Source organism: Haliotis cracherodii, unplaced genomic scaffold (assembly GCF_022045235.1).
Source record: "Haliotis cracherodii isolate W230 unplaced genomic scaffold, xgHalCrac1.p SCAF_12, whole genome shotgun sequence".
Lineage (NCBI taxonomy): Eukaryota > Metazoa > Mollusca > Gastropoda > Lepetellida > Haliotidae > Haliotis > Haliotis cracherodii.
In genome coordinates this window covers 10,630,036-10,649,865 of record NW_027266267.1, presented here as the reverse complement: position 1 = coordinate 10,649,865, position 19,830 = coordinate 10,630,036, and the positions used below count along the sequence as shown (strand labels likewise).

The 19,830-nt window shown below is 39.8% G+C and overlaps 1 protein-coding gene across 1 annotated transcript in view; it reads left to right on the top strand.

The window, feature by feature from the left end:
• LOC139456997 (zonadhesin-like) overlaps positions 1–19,830 on the top strand; it is a 387,647-nt gene that overhangs the window by 322,850 nt on the left and 44,967 nt on the right. The gene's annotated exons all lie outside the window — the stretch shown is intronic.

Genomic DNA, 19,830 nt, shown 5'->3' with positions numbered 1-19,830 from the left:
TCTAACGAGTTGTAGGATAAATTGTATCTGGCAGGCATGAGTGCAGTAATCTGTTTCTTACACACCCTTAAATCCCACCTTTTCATGCATTTTCATGTTTTCTTATTATATTGATCACGGTGGCGCACTGAAACAATGACAACGGTCATGAGTGACGTCACCCGACGTACTGATTACTTCGCATAACTAATGTAACCCTACACAAAAAGGTTTACGCCATATCTAATATTATCTATAGATTATCAAGGCGATGGTGATAACGCAAACTAAATAAAATAACAAAACTTGCTGGATACCGACTTAAATGTTTTCACCTCAAAGAAATGACCAAATATGAGCAACAATGTTCACTTCCGTATGACATCACTACCACTGAGTGACAAAATGCGTAGTGTAATTTGCTGATTGTTTTCAAATGATGTCAAGAGCATTAGTAAGAAATAGAGATAACTAACGTCGTCGTTGTGCATGACTTTCCGTCAGTCATGGCGTCATTCGCAGAACGGAAAGTTTTACGATTGTTCTTGAATTTACTTGATCATTGTCTGTATATATTTTTAATTCAACAATTTGGGTTACGATACTCGTCCCATGAATAGTCTTAAACGCGTGAGCCAATGTATACAAAAACTAGATGAAGGGATAGCTGAAAATAAGGACACAATGCCACATAGTGTAATATCTAAAATTTTGCTTTCCTAACATTTCAACAAGTACAGTTTTCAGCTTTAAAGTTGGTTCCAAGCAACCTTTATTGGAGGAAGGAGGCTACATTATCAATCGAGTGGTCAGGCTCGTTGACTGAGTCGATTATTGACCTCAAAGGTGTGGATTGTCTAGTCTTATGTCGATCACTGAATTATCCATTCCAGACTGTGTTATAAGTTGTGTTTGTTTGTTGTTTAACGTCACACTCAGTAATAGTCCAGCTATATGACGGTGGTCTGTAAATAAACGATCCTGGCCCAGGCAATCCATTGATTGATGCCATGAGCATCGATCTACGCAATTGGATTACGATGATCTGCATCAACCAAGTCAGGGAGCCTGACCACCCGATCCCGTTAGTCGCAAGCATTGTCGCCTTTTACGGCAAGCATGGTTTGCTGAAGACCTAGTTTAACCCTAATTGTCACGGATCCGAAAACAAGTAGGCGGCTGTCTTGTTGATGGAATGTTGCTAAGTGTGGCCTTAAACAAATCAGACTAAAACAAATGTGATATTAAATGAAACAGGACATGTGACACTGCACTTCACTTCCTTAAATTTGTATTTATTCACTTTTTTTTATATCGCACTTTACTTAAAACTTTACTGGTTACATTAGAAGGTAAAAATATATTTTGAAGATTAGACCGTCTCCGTGGTCTAGTGGGTAACCGGAAGGGCGGTATACGCAGTTCGATCTATAAAAGATGGAACATTTAGGGGATACGTCAAGGACTGTTCGGTTCAACCACATTTCACCACACCTCACCTTTTTAAAGATTATATTTCATCTTTTTGAGGACACTTGCACATTTTGCATATGATATGACCAATGATTACATCATATGAATAAAGTTGATCGGTCAACATTGTAAGTGATCATTTATCAGGAATATTAACTTTTAAATCAGGACTGATAATATGTAAAGATATTTTTAAGCACGGAATGCAATGTTGTTTGAGAGTTATGAAGACATCAACGTTGTTATATTCCTGTTTTTAAACCGTTGAAATAATTATATATCATTCAATCAGTCAAAGACAAAATTTAGACTGAAACAATAAAATCATAAAAGAATATGTCGTATTAGAACAGAAGTTCTAATGCTGGGGTTGGGAATGGCAGCTGGGTGAGTGTGTATTTCTACTGGAGGGATTGGGTGCCATCCTTGCCAAATATGAAGTTCAATTCAATGAGGTGGTTTGTGCCCGTATGTGTTTGCTGAGGAGGACACCATGAATTTAGTTCTTGCCATCCCCACCCCTCACGTGCAATATGGATTTATAATATTTTCATATACATATAGTTTAGCATCACTACATGAATAATCACTTTTGCTTTGTTCTGTTATGCTGTTGTTCCTATGCACATGCATGGTTCAACCTTGTGTTGACGTCAGCTTACGGGTTTACAATCATAGTGAACACCTTTTGAAAATAACATGCTAGATGGTTTTATTCCTGCAACTTAATAACAACTGAATAACAAATTCTCGTTTCTAATATGCTTCATTGATTCGTGTGCTATTTCCCTGATCATCAACCGATCTATACTTTAAACCATACTTTGAGTGTTGTGTGGAACTGAATCATGTCGTTGTTGTTAGGATACGATACACTTTGTTAAAAAAACATGTTAAGAAATAAATAAACTGATTTGATTATTTCTTAAAACACATGATGTTGTTATATGAATCCAAGCAAACTTCGTTATAAACATAACTTTATCAGAATGCATTGCCATATTGTTTCTTCAAATGTTAAGCATAAAGATGTGCTGATATCAGTAAATTGTACATGATTTTGCAAATGTCATATTTACATTGTTGTATCAAATAAATTGATGTTCTTTGGTTTTATGTCCCACTTCCTTTTTTGAGTTAACGTTAGTAAAATGTTCTCGCTTATGACATGTTTGGGTGTTTGATAATCGATGGAGTCGGTAAATGGCATGGGAAAGAGTTCAAGTAATATTAAAACCGAGTTTGGTGTACTTCCTCGTTCTCGATATAGCAGCTCACACACAGAGATAACGAAATATTTATTAAACACGCAGGATAAAGGACACGTCCATATGAATACATTTTCGCCATGCCTTTGCGTTGATTCTATGACAAATGTTTAATAAATAAAGCTGACATTCCTCGTAAGCAAGTGCTGTTGTTACTAATATCACGGATGAATAGTGTTAGCTGAACGTTATCGTAGTACTCCACTGAAAAGGTCAACATTATTGATGTACTTCCTGTTAAATATACGGTTCATGTTGATCTGACGTTATCAATGTTCAGTTCTAGCGCTACTTTTGCATGCATGAGTAGGACGGCAATTGTTAAAGAAACAGTTTAGAAAATATTTTTCTTTGTCCCTTGATAAGCATACACGCATAAGTTGTTTCTATCCGTTAGGTCAGTTGGTAAGTTCACACTAATACAACTATGGACTTTATTTCATTTGTAACAAAATATAATGATTTTATGTTTGGAATTGTGGAAGTATGTAGCAGCCCATTGAGAAGTGTGTTAATTTGTTTTTACCTACTTTAGGGACTTTACATTGTAACTTGTCTACACAAACTCTGGACTCAAAACACACCTGATTAACAGTTAGACAAGATGAATATTTTGTGGTGTATTGATCTATTGCTAAAAGTGATACGATACTCTGGTTTCCCAATAAAGATGAACTCATTGAGTATATAGTTTCCCAACAAACTATGCTGGTTGTAAGAGGCGACCAAAAAACATCGGGTGATTAGACTCTGTGTCTTAGGTGTCTTGGCTTAGTACGGACATTACCCTCCTTTGACGAAACATCCTGTCACGTAAAATCGATTTCACATAAAGACAAATTATTTATTTGTTGTTTTGTTCCTTTCATGAATTGTGAGCTAATTTATAGAAACATTCCTCGACACGTTTTGAAGATTTATTGCATGTAGTTGAAAACATGCCTCACGTTCCATGTGTCACGTATGGAATACTATAAGGGACATTCTCGCGATCTCGCATTCTCGCGATCTCGCATTCTCGCGATCTCGTCCTTTGGAAATGAGCTAAATATGCCCAAAACACGAGAATGCGAGAAGGCGAGATTTGGCGATCTCGCATTCTCTTGTTTTTGGTACAAAGCACTTTCAGTCAAAAGTTGACAACGCGAGAATGCCACATTCGGACATGATGCAAAACCTCGAAATCTCGACTTGTCAAATTAGGCCACAAAAACACGAAATCGCGAGAACACGAGAATGTGACATTTCATTTTCTCGCGATCTCGCGTTTTAGACGCTGTCCGTGCGCATGCGTAATATCATAGGTCAAGGCGCATGCCCACGTTAGTAGTCCTTTGGTCATGCTTCTTTCATGCTCTTCATTCTCCAAGTAGCATTTAACAAAATTATGACTTGAGCTAAAAACGTTCTATGTAATTTACAAACACAAAGTCCTATGTGGACTAGAGCAGGGTCCTCTCCCGACACTTTCCTAAGTACTTTATATTAAAACCCTCGACATGCTCCATATAATTTAACAAAAGAAATTGTGTACATGAATGTCCAATGAGAGTGATGTGTCCGAAAGCTTGAAACGAAACTATAACCGTCAGTGAGTGAGTGAGTAATATTGCATAAAGCTGCATCAGCAGTATTGCAGCTATTGGCGGCTACACTGTCAGTTACAGAAATAATCACAAGCCAGTGAGTTTCTCAATGAAGCAATTTTATACACGGCTATACTATTCATTAAAATAAAATTATCACAGACCAATTTGTAGCATTCGGTTAAAATGATATTTTCCGATGTTTTTTTTTTTTATATACGATACCATATTCGCTACTTTAATTAATAAATTTTCATCCACTCCCTCCTGACAACAAAACATGCGGCCTTACATAATTCTAATGCCCTCCAATTTCTAGAAATAGAAGTATCGTTAATATGAGCGTTCCTAGTTTCCTACGTTCCTACCTGATAAAATACTCAGTACACGTACTGAAAACACATGATGCATGTGAATCGCACCCGTCGACAGCAATTGTAAACAGATGCCTAAAGTAGGTCAATAAGAACAAAATAAAACGTCAAAAATAAAATGCCTCCTGTCTCCCATGTTTTTAAAAAATCAATCAAACTGTTACTATTAATTTGTTGCGGCATTAACATCCAAGTGACAGGCATGCTTATACTGGAAAAGTACACCAAATATCAAGCGTTATCCCTTTCCCTTCATCACCCTGTTATCTCTTTCCCTTCATCACCCTGTTATCTCTTTCCCTTTATCTTCATGTTATCCCTTTCCTTTCATCATCCTGTTATATGTTTCCCTTCATCATCCTGTTATCTATTTCCCTTCATCATCCTGTTATCTATTTCCCTTCATCACCATGTTATCCCTTTCCCTTCATCATCCTGTTATCTCGTTCCCTTCATCATCCTGTTATCTCGTTCCCTTCATCATCCTGTTATCTATTTCCCTTCATCATCATGTTATCTATTTCCCTTCATCATCATGTTATCTCTTTCCCTTCATCACCCTGTTATCTATTTCCCTTCATCACCATGTTATCCCTTTCCCTTCATCATCCTGTTATCTCGTTCCCTTCATCATCCTGTTATCTCCTTCCCTTCATCATCATGTTATCTATTTCCCTTCATCACCATGTTATCCCTTTCCCTTCATCATCCTGATATATATTTACCTTCATCATCCTGTTATCTCTTTCCCTTTATCACCATGTTATCCCTTTCCCTACATGATCCTGTTATCTCTTTCCCTTCATCACCCTGTTATCCCTTTCCCTTCATCATCCTGTTATATATTTCCCTTCATCATCCTGCTATCTATTTCCCTTCATCGTCCTGTTATCTCTTTCACTTCATCATCCTGTTATCTCTTTCCCTTCATCATCCTGTTATCTCATTCCCTTCATCATCCTCTTACTTCTTTCCCTTCTTCATCCTATCACCTCTTTCCCTTCATCATCCTGTTATCTCTTTCTCTTCACCATCCTATTATCATTTTCCCTTCATCAGTCTGTTATATCTTTCCTTTCATCAGCCTGTTATATCTTTCCCTTCACCATCATGTGAAGACATGGTCGCAATGTTGTATGACTGACGTGAAAAAGCGAGGGATTGGTAACATGGTAACATATGTGAGTACCTCCGTTTGGCAGACACATGGTGTTTACGCCTCGTTGACAGCGCATTCTTTCACTCTAACTGACATACAGTCAAACTCCGTTCAGCCGCACGGTATCGTCCCAAGTACAATCATCCAGAATACTTCCTTTTATGTCAGTCAAGAAACGTAAAGGAAGCCCCATTTGTTTGTTTGGCTGGTTGTTTGTTTGTTGTTTAACGCCGCACTCAGCTATAATCCAAGCTATATGACGGCGGCCTGTAAATAACCCTGTCTCGCCAAGACAATCCAGTGATTGACATCATGAGCATCGATTCACGCAATTCGGATCGATGACACGTATCAACCAAGTCACAGAGTCTGTCAACCCGATCCATTTAGTTGCATCTTTCAAAAGCATTATCGCCTCTTCTGGCAAGCATGGGGTAATGGTTGTAGGTTATTTCATGCAAATAGGTAAACACATGACAGTTTATAAAATGTTATAAACATGCATTCGATATGACAAAAGATTATACATAGATTACAACTCATTCCATAGCATTAATTGGCGGACCTTTTTTGCGTTTAAATGTGCTCGCTTCTAAAAACATTACCAAGCCCAGAAAACGTTTTTCCCTGAGTAAATATTGTATGTAACTAAAACACGAATAAGACGTATCTATGTACGTATTCATAGTCAGTCAGTCACACCATTTCGTGTTGGCATGTGGACATAGCAGGCTAACGCAAAACTAATCATGTATAGTTCAACCCCATTAATCCGAACAGTACAGATTATCACATGTCCGGATTAACGATTCATTTAACTAAATTCTTCTGGGATTTTGACTAAGTGGTAATTTCATGTCTGATAACGATGTTATAATCTACACTTAAGCATCTGCAATGACAATGAGAAGGAAGTTGATCAACTTCTATCCTGTCATCAGTTTGCTATCCGACTTTTAAATGCAAGTCAAACATCTTGATCGCCGTCTTTATAGCTTAAGTTTTGCTGACTGCGATGCAGAAAAATCAAATATACAGTTCTCGTAAAGCATTTAAAATATACTCTTCAGAAAAAAGAAATTTGACATAGATGTAAAACCACTTTTTCCCAAATATCTAAAATAATTACATTAAATGAGAACCAAATAAGTCAAACAGAAAGATGATGTGCCTATAATTCGCGAAAACACATGCAAAGCACATAAACGTAACGTTTAGGGATCAGCTTCATCCAAACGCAACCGTCTGGAAAAAAACGTGCAGCACAGGATCCTGCATTTAGGCATGCAGGCCCCCCTGCTGAATGGGTATAAAAATTCACATCAACGGTTGTTCATACAGTCCTTATAACGGCAGTAGAGGTGGTGACAGAATGTCAAGACTGAATGCAGCTCAACGGAACAACGCCATTGGGAGATTACAAGCTGGAGCAACTCAGCAAGAAGTGGCCAGGCACTTTGGCGTATCTAGGCAGACAATCTCCGCACTGTGGACCCGATACATCAACACCAACAGAGTTGACGACAGACCAATGTCAGGAAGACCAAGGGTGACAACCCAAGCACAAGATCGATACATCCGGCTGCGACACCTTCGAGACCGCACTACCAAAGCCACGGGATACGCAGAATATAAGATCAAACGGTACGCAACAGACTGAGGGAGGCTGGACATTTTGCACGAAGACCTGTTCGACGTCATGTATTGACCCCACGTCATCTGGCGGACCGTCTGCTTTGGTGCCAACAGAGGGTTAGATGGGCATGTGCAAGGTGGAGAAATGTACTGTTTACTGACGAGTCCCGTTTCCTACTCACACATGCTGATGGGCGCGCACGTGTCTACAGACGTCGGGGTGAACGTTACGCCCCAAACTGTGTGCAGCAGGTTGTCCCATTTGGCGGCGGGAGGTAGTACGCCTCTCCTGCATGTGGCATTGACAGGTGTACGTTACAGAGACTTTATCCAACAACCTTCAACGTTCAGGGCGGACAGTTCCAGCAGGACAACGCTCGACCGCATATTGCATGTGTTTGTCAGGACTTCTTACAGCACAACAACATCCAAACATTACCTTGGCCAGCCCGGTCACCAGATTTGTCCCCGATTGAGCATCTGTGGGACGAGTTGGATCGACGCGTTCGCAGAAGGAATCCACCGCCCCAAACACTTCCGGCGCTTATTGATGCACTTCAACATGAATGGCTGCACATCCAACAGCGTGTTATTGACAACTTGATTGCATCTATGGGTCGTCGGTGGCAAGCAGTGATTAATGCAAGTGGTTGGCACAACCGATACTGAAATTTTCTGTACCCCTCTGACCTGAAGTGTATCGTGTACGTGTGTTTGTCTAGGTGACACGATTAATGTTTTGAACATTGTGTACATTGATCGTCAAACAGTGTTTCAATTATGGTTTCTGTGTCCTATTTTGAAACAATCGCTTTATATTTTGAAAGTCAGTGTCAGGTTTCTTTTTTTGAGTATATATTCATCTGAGATCACTGTAAGGTAGAGAGAGTTACCTCCCTTGCACCATCTTCCAATTGTGTTCTGAAAACTAACTCATTTATTCCATCGCCTATGCGCAGTTGCCGATTACACGTTTACACAAATACACATTAACGTCCGACCAAATACACAAACACCAACACAACAGTAGAAGTTGCTGCTACGGAAGCAGCAACTGATTATAATGGCAGCAATGTATTATTTTGATTTAATAGTCGTCACTACCACATGGATTGGCAATGCTACGCGCATACAAGGATACGACGTTGATCTGTGCTATACTCGTTGACACATCTGCTTCCATCAACAGTATACAGGGAGTCCTTTCCTGTCTGCAGCGAGACTCTGAAAGATGATTGATTAGTTGATGGATTTAGTCTTAGGTGATGTGAATTTGCCTACACTTCTATAGCCACGTTCATGCGCGTGTGTGTGTGGTTGTTTGTGCAACTTCCAACTTGTTTTTATAGAGCCAACTAAGATACGATGCCACAGTATCCACACTCGAAGAACAGAAAATAACTCAAGTCGTTGCTGTACCATATTTTTAACAAATATATTATGTATTAAGCGACCAGGGGATCGAACCACGACCTACCGCGCTCGGGGCAGACGCTCTATTTACTTAACCATGGACATACGATGAAATAAATGCTTGATATTTTGAAATTCACATCACGCAAACTATTGATTGGTTTGACTTTGACAATGACTCAACGTTTGCAAGATTACTGCGTAGATCACAGTTATATTTTAGTTATTTCTTGTACATTAATTATTACTTTTTCAAGCTTTTAAATATTAACAGTCGACTCTCTGGTGGTAGTCAATGTATTAATTCAACCTTATAAGGAATGCCTTCAGATAAATATATAACACAGATAATAATTTTGGTCCACAGAAACCTATGCTTGTGATCAGGGACGATTTAATGCGTGTTATCATATCCTTTTTGAGTGATTTGGGGCTCAATTGATTGCCTGCTCCAGAAACGACCTGTACAGAGTGCAGTCATATAACACTGGATTCATGTCCAAAACGTGGTCTTTCAGTTCAAATGAAAAGCCTCTAAGTAGATCTTACAATTAAAATGCAAAGGCTTTCACAGTGTCATTGTGGTACAGCAAAATAGCTACAATACAAAGCCAAAAGTGGCACAAAGATTAGAAAACATGCGTCAGCCATATTCTACACAGTACGAAGCCCCCGCCATTTGAGAATCCAAGTTTATTCCAAGGGAACGGGTACGAGGTAGTAAACTGCGTGTTGGCAGATAAATAGTCAGTCTGATTCTACACCGTACGAAGTCCCCGCCATTTAAGTCATTAAGTACACCGGTTTTGCGTGTTGACAGAGGAATAGTGTGTTCGGTTGATTAATCGGAAATCTTTCCATTCAGTCACAGTGATCAATAGCTATACTCAATTTGGTTATCTGCAAATATTTCCTCACAACTCATTATCAGTAGCCGGAACGGTTTTGACTATTCACATTCGTTGAAAACAACAGCGTAGCCTCATTTATTATAGAGTAATTTGAATCTTAATGGACTCTTTACCAGGTAACATTATGTTAATTCACAACATTGAAGCCTAGTTGCAACAGTAGATTACACCAATACATTGGTATAATTAGGAGATAAACATACTGAATTTACAATGTAGAGGTAGGTTACCAGTAGATTTAACCGTGCGAAATTGAATTTGGAACCGAACGCGATGTTTATCCCAATTGACTAAATGAAACGCGTACTCTTTGGTGTTAGCAAATATACTGAGTGAAGCGGCATGGGTTGAGTCCTGTGTTTTGAGTGGGTTATCGATCTGAATTACGGAATCACCGAACAACATATGGCGCTGTTTATACTTAAGTAGTTTGTTTACATAGTAATACTTCACTCGAACATGTGACAGGCACTAAAAGCATATAAGCACGGCAACTTGGTAAGCTAACATGAGGTGGGCATCCCAAAAGAAAACAAAGCAAGGTTTGCAAGGCTTTTGCTCTACATCGCACGTCAATCAAACCAGCTGTTTCAATCAGAGGGGGTTTATTGTGATTTAATAGCCTCTGATTGACCGATCGGAATCTAGTAATTTCCAAATTCATGGTAGAATTATGAACAACAGCATAGGGTTTGACCATTCACATACGTTGTATACAACATTTATTATAAAGTAAGTTGAATCTTAATGGACTGTATACCAGATAACATTATGCTATTTCACAACAACGAAGCCGAGCATCAAAAGCACATTGCCACCAATATGTTAGTACAATGTATATCAATAATATCATTAACACTAACAGAAGGAAAAGAGGAATGTAATGATTAGGTTAGAATATTTCCCAAACGAACAACCTCTGCTGTTCCTGCAACCCTCGATAGTTCACCATTCTCTGTGTGGATGCCATGGACCTTAAAGACATTTTAGAGCGACTTTATGTTTATACAATCGGAATTCCCAAATTAAATTTCTTTTCAAGACGCAGAATATATATTCTGGTCTGAATTCACCTTTTTCATACCGAGTATATAATAGAAGCTTCGACACAGATAGGCTCAGTCTGAAGTCCACTGACGCGGCGTCCAGTGTCCCAAGATATTCACACATAGAGGTATTGCATCGGAGTAATATATCTGATTGTAATAAGATTGCACACAAACACACATGGGTAATAAGAGCATGTGTGCAACACTCGACGGTCAGCCTAACCTGTGTGCATTAACAACACGCGACTGAGGGCAACATGTTCACTCCAAGTGATATCTGATATCAGGAATATACGTCTGAAGTACACTGACAGAGTAGTAGCAGCAACATCCATGAAGGGCACACACACACACACACACACACACATACATACATACATACATGCATGCATACACACATGCACGCACGCACGCACGCACACACACAGACAGGCATGCGTGCGTGCGTGCGTGCGTGCGTACGTACGTACATCCATACATACATACATACATACATACACACACATACATATACACACACATACATGTTTTGTTTCGTTCATGAATTGTGAGCTTATCTAAAGAAACATTCTTCAACACGTTTTGAGGATATATTGCATGTAGTTTAAAGCATGCCTCACGTTCCGTGTGTCACGCAATTATAACCACACCTGTCACATGAATGATAAATTTGCAATTGATAAAATACTTTCCTGTGCATCATTGTGAAATAGTTACACCTAACAATGCAATGTCATACAACAACTACGGAACATTGTAAATGTTTCAGGAAGCTAACTGTACATTCAATGATAACATTACGCCCCTGGTAGTGATATGACATCCTTGTGTGTGCGTTGCAAGTACCTGTAAGCAATAATGCAAAGGAAATATATTGTAAGGGTATTCTACCAGCTCATTTTATCACAACAAAATAAGTTGACAAACCACAGTCGATTGTACAATTCCGACTGTATCACGAGCATGTGTTTATGAATCACTATCAAATAGATGATACCAGGTGTTCGCGAATAGGTTATTATTATCACCACCGGTGTTTCCCATCACAAAATACATGCAAAGGCAAGTCAATATTTCGCCTGACAAAACATGGGAACACGAAACGGAACAAATCAAAATAGGTCAAAGGAGGCGAAGGTTGAACATTAATCATACGACATTACGCTTCTCATGTAGTCAATTGAATCAATCTTTATGTTCTGTTCACAGTGAGTGATCGAGTATGGTTTTACACCGCTTGTAGCAATATTCCAGCAATATCACGCTGGGGACACCAAAAATGGGCTTCACACATTGTACCCATTGACGGCGAAATTGATGTTTTTGCTGTAATGATGCCCTTGTTTCAGGAATGTTTATTGAATCATATGATGGTCTTGTGTATTAAATTTCATTGTTGATATTACTCGTTTCCCTTTTTAAAATAAAGCTTTTTTATTGCACGAGAAGACTTTCGGTTTTATGTTTTACGTCTGTCTATCTCGTCCCTGCCATGAATCACATCACAAAATAATTTACATTGAAAACAATCATCCACAAACAGTAAAGCAGAATGTTTCTCAACAGCTTCATGAACAGAGGAGAACATCAACTTTATCTGAGGTGAAATGGGGCTGAACTCGCGCCCACGATTAATACACTTACATAGTAACCTGTACATTTAATTTTCTTCAGTTTCAGCTTTTACAATTAGAAAAAAATACAGGTTTTGAATAACTTTTGAAATTTCTAAATTGGTGGTGTGGTAATAACGCAATCCCCAACTACATGACACAAGCTTGGTATGCTGCGATCTTTATACAGTAAAAATATACCTGGAAAATATGTTGTGTCCGTGGGGTTCGAACTCATAAACAACATGATGGAAAATGTACGTTACGTAATAGGAACTAGTATATAATACACTAAGAGTTGTGCCCCTTCCCCTAACGGAAGTTAACGTCAGTCACATGCATATGTAAGCACGTGTCTTGGAGTAAGTGTCGGGACTGGTGGCAAGTTGTGTTCATGACCTTAAATGCAACAGATTTATAGACTAACAAAATGAAGACAAGTGAGGTTCCGAAGAGGCTGGATGACTGAAGGGGAATGTTAGGCTTGATGTATTTTGTAATAATGTAGTAGCGGGTAAGGGGTGGATGTTGGTGGGGCACACACAACACGACGCTACTCGTCAGTTCACATGACAACCATCTTTATTCCGAGAGTAGATAATAATCATATTAAACCCTGAAAATATAATGCAAACATCATAAGTATTTTTGTAGCAGAACATGGAGATTAAACACAATTACAAGACTTCATCTTATCAGCTAGCACATTAGCACTAGCATGAATAAATCCTTAAATATAAATAGCAGGTTGTAAACTATTTCTGAATAACTATATAAAATTGCCATTTGTAAATACTTTGAGAATACATTAAATTCACACAAAACATTAAGTTAGAAGGATAACAATATACTAGTTATTAGTTTGAACCATATATATAATTATGTTCCCCACTTACCAATGTGTGGCAATGAGCTTATCTCAGTGGTTCGCAGTCACGTTCAATGTTGTTTACGGTCACATCATTCTATAACAAGTTGAAATACAACCTTGACAATACTAATAATGGCCATATAAAATAAGATATGAGTCTCTTCCTGAACGTCTAGGTGCAGATGCAGTTGGAAATATCGATGCAGTTGCAGCAGCAGATGTTTCGTCATCTATCCCTGAAGCGGTCTGAGCCCCAGGTTCCTCCTGTTCAGTTTCGTCCTCATCAAGTTCCTGTATTTCTTCTTCACGGGTCTCTTCTGTGTCCTGCTGTTCCTCTGACAACACTGACGAGTGACCGTCGCCACCAGAAGAAGATCCCTCTACCTCAAGAAGTTCTTGGTCGTCACCAGTCTTTGCTTGGGTAGATTCCTCATCCCTCTCTGCAGATTCTGCGTTCATCACTGTGGAGCCATGAACGTCTGCTGTATCTTGGGACGTCTGAACAGGCACTGTAAATGTTCCTATCTCCATGATATCTTCATTTCAAGTAGACATCTCTGATGTCGCGTCTTGAGTGTATGCTGGGGATAACACAGTTGATGTCCTTCGTCTAGGAGCTGGAGTTGGCCTCTGCTTGACCTTGGCATCCTTTGACTGTGAAATGGCTCCAATGGGCAGGAGATGGTTCCGGTGCAAGGTCCTCTTCCGTCCTTCACCAAATTCCTTCTGGACCACAAACACAGGAATGTCTAAATTTGGCTGTTCCAGAACTACATTAACATCCTCTTCCCATCGGTCTGCTAGTTTATGTCGTCCATCGAAAGCCAAAGCTTTGACCAGCACTCTGTCTCCGACCTCTATGGTTCCGCCTCTAACCTTCAGGTCATAACCTGCCTTCTGTCGACCTTGAGCATCTTGTGTGGTCTTGGCTGCCTGCTCATAAGCACTCCGGAGTCGTTCCCTGAGGGCCTTGGTGTACTGAAACACTGATTTCTTCTCTCTGTTGAGCTCCAGTCCAAAAGCAAGGTCGATTGGTAATCTGGGTTCACGTCCAAACATAAGGAAGAAGGGTGTCTGGCCAGTGGTCTCGTGGCGGATGCAGTTATAAGCATGAACTAAAGGTCCCACATAATTCTTCCAGTCCCGTTTCTTGTCAGGCGATAGGGTGCCAAGCATGTCACAGAGGGTCCTATTAAATCTCTCACACATGCCGTTGCCCATAGGGTGGTATGGAGTGGTCCTTGACTTCTTGATGTTCAGTAAGTCACATAATTCCTTCACGAGCTTGCCCTCAAAGTTTGCTCCTTGGTCGGTGTGGAGACGCTGTGGCATTCCATAGTGTTGAACAAAGTGGGTGTAGAAAGCCTCTGCAGTTGTCTTGGCTGTCTGGTTCCGTGTGGGAATGGCCATGGCATACCTGGTAAAGTGGTCTGTAATTACCAACACATTCTCGTAGCCTTGGGATGATTCCAGTGAAAGGAAGTCCATGCACACTAACTCCAGAGGTTGGCTGGTGTTGATGCTCACAAGAGGTGCTCTGGCGTTGGTAGGAGACTTCCTTCTGAGGCATCTTCCACAAGCACGTACCCACGCTTCAGTATCTTTGGACATCCCTGGCCAGAAAAATCGGTCTCGCAGAAGTGATAGAGTGCGGTCTCTTCCAGGGTGTCCCACTTCGTCATGGCATCCTATCATGGCTCTTTCTACACAGGAGGCAGGGAGAACCAGCTGTAGTCTCTTTTCTTCTCCTATGGTGACCTGTCGATAAAGGACTCCATTCTTCAGGATGAGTCTGTCAAAAGCCTTGAACAGAGTTGCATCCGTCTTTGTTGATGGAATCATGTCTTTTTTTGGTTTGAGACCAGCTCGCACATTGGCTATCCATGGCCTGAGAGTCGGATCTTGATAATGTGTGTTCCTCCAGTCTCTGTCAGTCATGAGGCGGATGTCTTGTCCTTGGTCTAATTCGATATCTATGACCTCAGCTGATAGGCACAGGGTTTCTACAAAGGGTTGAGAATGGATTACATTACAAACAGCTTTGACAGATTCTATAGGAACCTGTGATCCTTCCTCTTCCTTTCTTGACAATCCTGGAAGCCTGGACAATCCATCTGCATCTGCATTACTCTGACCTGGGCGATACATAATGTGGAAGTTATAAGCTGCAAGTGCAGCTAACCAACGATGGCCAGTAGCATCGAGTTTGGCAGTGGTGAGCACGTAAGTCAGTGGGTTGTTGTCAGTAAATACAGTGAAGGTATTGCCGTACAAGTAATCCCGGAATTTCTCAGTCACTGCCCACTTGAGGGCCAAGAACTCCAACCGGTGTGCAGAGTAATTCCTCTCTGACTTACTCAACCCGCGACTTCCATAACAAATCACTTGCTTCTTCCCGTCGTCTGTCTTCTGGTATAGAACTGCGCCAAGTCCGTGAGTACTAGCATCTGTATGAAGTTCAAAACTCCTCGTGTAGTCTGGGTATCCTAGGACTGGTGGTGATGAAAGAACATCCTTCAATGTCTGAAAAGCTGACTCTTGTTCTGGACCCCAAGACCATGGCTTACAAACGTATGTCTTCTTCTTGGTCCTCTTGCATTCCTTGGGAGCTGGCATGAGGCTTGAGAGTGGTTGAGCAATTCTGGCAAAGTCCTTCACAAATTTACGATAATACCCAGCGAAGCCCAAGAACTGGCGAACTTGCTCTGGTGTTATAGGACGTGGCCAATCCTTGATACGTTGTACTTTATCTGGATCTGCTTCAACTCCTTTCGATGACACAACATGTCCAAGAAACTTTATCTTCTCCTTGAAGAAAGAACATTTATCTGGTGTTAACTTCAGGCCACACTCTCTGATTCTCTCGAAAACTCGGTCAAGTCGTTCCAAGTGTTCTTCATATGTGTCCGAGAAGATAATGATGTCATCTATGTAGATTAGGCAGATCTTGAGATGAAGCCCATCAAAACACTCGTTCATTAATCTCTGGTACGTTGCTGGACTGTTACACAAACCAAAGGGCATCCTGGTGTACTCGTAAAATCCGAGTGGTCCTACTGTGAAAGCTGTTCTCAAAATAGTTATCAAAATATAAATTACATGAACATATGAAGCCTATAAATCACACGAAAGTCTGTAGCACAAAGTCACTTGTGGCCCAAAGTCACTTGGGCTAATGCATGGTAGTCCCACTTGTAGTCTTGCAGATCAGAGTCACTGAATGGCACAAGCACCAATATACTCCCACTTATATCATAGTCAGTGGCACTAGCACCGAATACAGTCAGATGTCACAAAAATCATATAGTCACTGGCTCACATATCACCACATAACATGGTGTCTCTCACGGTGTCTGTCTCCAGGGGACGGGTGTCACTCTCTGGTTGTCACTCCTCACTGGGGGCTCCAAAATGTAGTAGCGGGTAAGGGGTGGATGTTGGTGGGGCACACACAACACGACGCTACTCGTCAGTTCACATGACAACCATCTTTATTCCGAGAGTAGATAATAATCATATTAAACCCTGAAAATATAATGCAAACATCATAAGTATTTTTGTAGCAGAACATGGAGATTAAACACAATTACAAGACTTCATCTTATCAGCTAGCACATTAGCACTAGCATGAATAAATCCTTAAATATAAATAGCAGGTTGTAAACTATTTCTGAATAACTATATAAAATTGCCATTTGTAAATACTTTGAGAATACATTAAATTCACACAAAACATTAAGTTAGAAGGATAACAATATACTAGTTATTAGTTTGAACCATATATATAATTATGTTCCCCACTTACCAATGTGTGGCAATGAGCTTATCTCAGTGGTTCGCAGTCACGTTCAATGTTGTTTACGGTCACATCATTCTATAACAAGTTGAAATACAACCTTGACAATACTAATAATGGCCATATAAAATAAGATATAAAAACAACCGATCTCCCATACATACGTTCTTATTTCATACCACGTTCAGACAGTTATAGGTTTAAGAACATGTTTAAATAATAATTTAGTTTAGTAAAGTGTATACTAGTAATGCAGTATTTAAGAAGATAACATACTGTAAAGATGCAATATGATACATTTTAGATTGAAATTAAATAAATTCTACATACAACCAACTGTAATGATAGTTGAAATACCTACTTTACTTTAACTACCAGCTAGGTTTACTTATACACTGATGCATTAATTTAACACCTCTTAAGTAATACAATATGTACAAGACCATATATACAATAGATGAAATACTAAGCCCATAGAAACTAACCTGGATAATGAAATCCTCAATACACAAACATCGAGTTCCCTGAATGTACAATGTTCAACATCCACAATCAGCAAGGGGCTGATATGAAGGAAAACGATCTAATACAAATCTAAGTGACCTCCTTGAATAATTGTGTACAACTGCCAACAGGATATGCCGGACAGAAACCTTTAAATCTACATACACAATAGATAGTAAGCTGACCACAGAAACTAAAGCAGACAGACAAAAGAAACTTGTGCAGTGTGCATACGCATGGGTCAGAACCTGGCCTGACCCAGTAAGGTGGCTATTGTTAAATGCAGGGTGCAGGGATAGGCTTATTGTATTGAGGGCTTGTATAACTCTAAAGGTTTGTTTGTAGGGTACTGTATGTAAAGTTTAAAGCTAAAATGAAACATCTAAAATATCTAACTTATATGTACAAATACTTAAAACATGACTTGGCCACAATAAAACGGATTTTATCTCACGAAGTGCATGAAATCACTTGATTAAAAACATGAACAGATTCAATGATCAACCCCCGTAATTTAGCTGTAATATTTTTTAAACGCAATTTCTAATAACAGACAAAAAACGGAATAAAACATAGTAGATTATGTCCCTTCGTCTTACTCACCTCTCCAAGAGAAATCTATATGCCTTCACTGAGGACGCTGATTAACACTGTAATGAAATGTAATCACGTGTACAACATGTTTTTGTCTTGACAGAAGACGGCTTTCAACAATTGTGATGTAAAGTGTTCATATCTGCTTTATGTAAGTTTGTGTGTATCCCCACTTGCTGTTACCCTGCCTTGCACGCGGACTTTATGGAATAAAACTGGGACTTGTCTGTTCGGAGTCAGCATTATGTGCCTGCGTGCAGCATCCATGTTAAAGTGCCAGGACATAGCGATCTTGGGCCGCTGTGCTGATGCGGTGTCTTGATGGTATTTATTGGCATCAAGTGGTGTCACGTATATTCTTTCAGAGAGACGTATATCCTCTGAGATACAGAATGTATGTCCTATCAGTTAGACGACGTATATCCTATGTGAGAGATGAAACACATCCTATCTGAGAGACGACATACCCTATCTGTGAGACGACTTCTACACTATATGAGAGGTGAGTTAGACCCTTTTGGATAGACGACGTATACCACGTCAGGGAGATGACCTATATCCACTCTGGGAGACGACTTCTACTGTTACGAGTGATGGTGAAGCAAAAGGGTGTACCTGAAAACCACTCAATTAAAATTGATTACACAACAATCTAACTGCGGTTACGATGAATAAGATAACACTACACTGAGAATAATTCATTACACACAATACTGTTTAATATAACAACTAAGGGCACCCTAGCTATACTGTCGGCAAAGCAATATGGCAATATCAATATGCAAAGTCATAATCACCAGTGGTATAATTCTCCCAATTCCGGATCAGACATCGTTATTTTACAGTGGTACATTGTTTACCGAGCATTGCCATGGATGCAAATTCACAAACAAGAAATAAGGTCCTCATCATAGATAAAACAGGAAGAGGCAACAATGGAAGCCGTGCCACATTAAGTGACAAACACCACTGTCCTTCTACAACAATCACAAGAGTTTTAAAATGCTTTGCCGATTACCTACCTACGTTCACTGATACACAAATGCTACTCGCTTGAATTAATCAGATCACATGTTGAACATTCAATTACATAACAAGGAATTCACTCAACTGAATGCTCCTTACCTCAAGTCAAGTATAATTGCATCTTTTATACTGATCATCAGGTAAATGTATACACCCTATATTAAAACATAAATCAGCACATATAACACTACCCTTTCACGTTCATATCAGACAGGCGACGTATAACCTTCCTAAGAGACGACTTCTACCTTATCTGAGACTCGACGTATATGCTATCAAAGAGACGACGTATATCCTATCAGAGAGACGGCTTCTACCCTATCTGAGACTCGACGTATATTCTATCAAAAAGACGACGTATATCCTTTTAGAGAGACCGACGAATGTATTAGCAGAGAGACGATATATCTCCTATCAGAGAAACGGCATACCGTACCTGAGCGACGACTTCAACCCTATCTGCGAAACGACGTAGACACTGAGAGACGACTTCTTTCTTATATGAGTGGCGAGTAGGATCATGTCAGACATATGATGTACAGTCAGCCTAAGAGACGACGTCTACCTTATCAGAGAGTG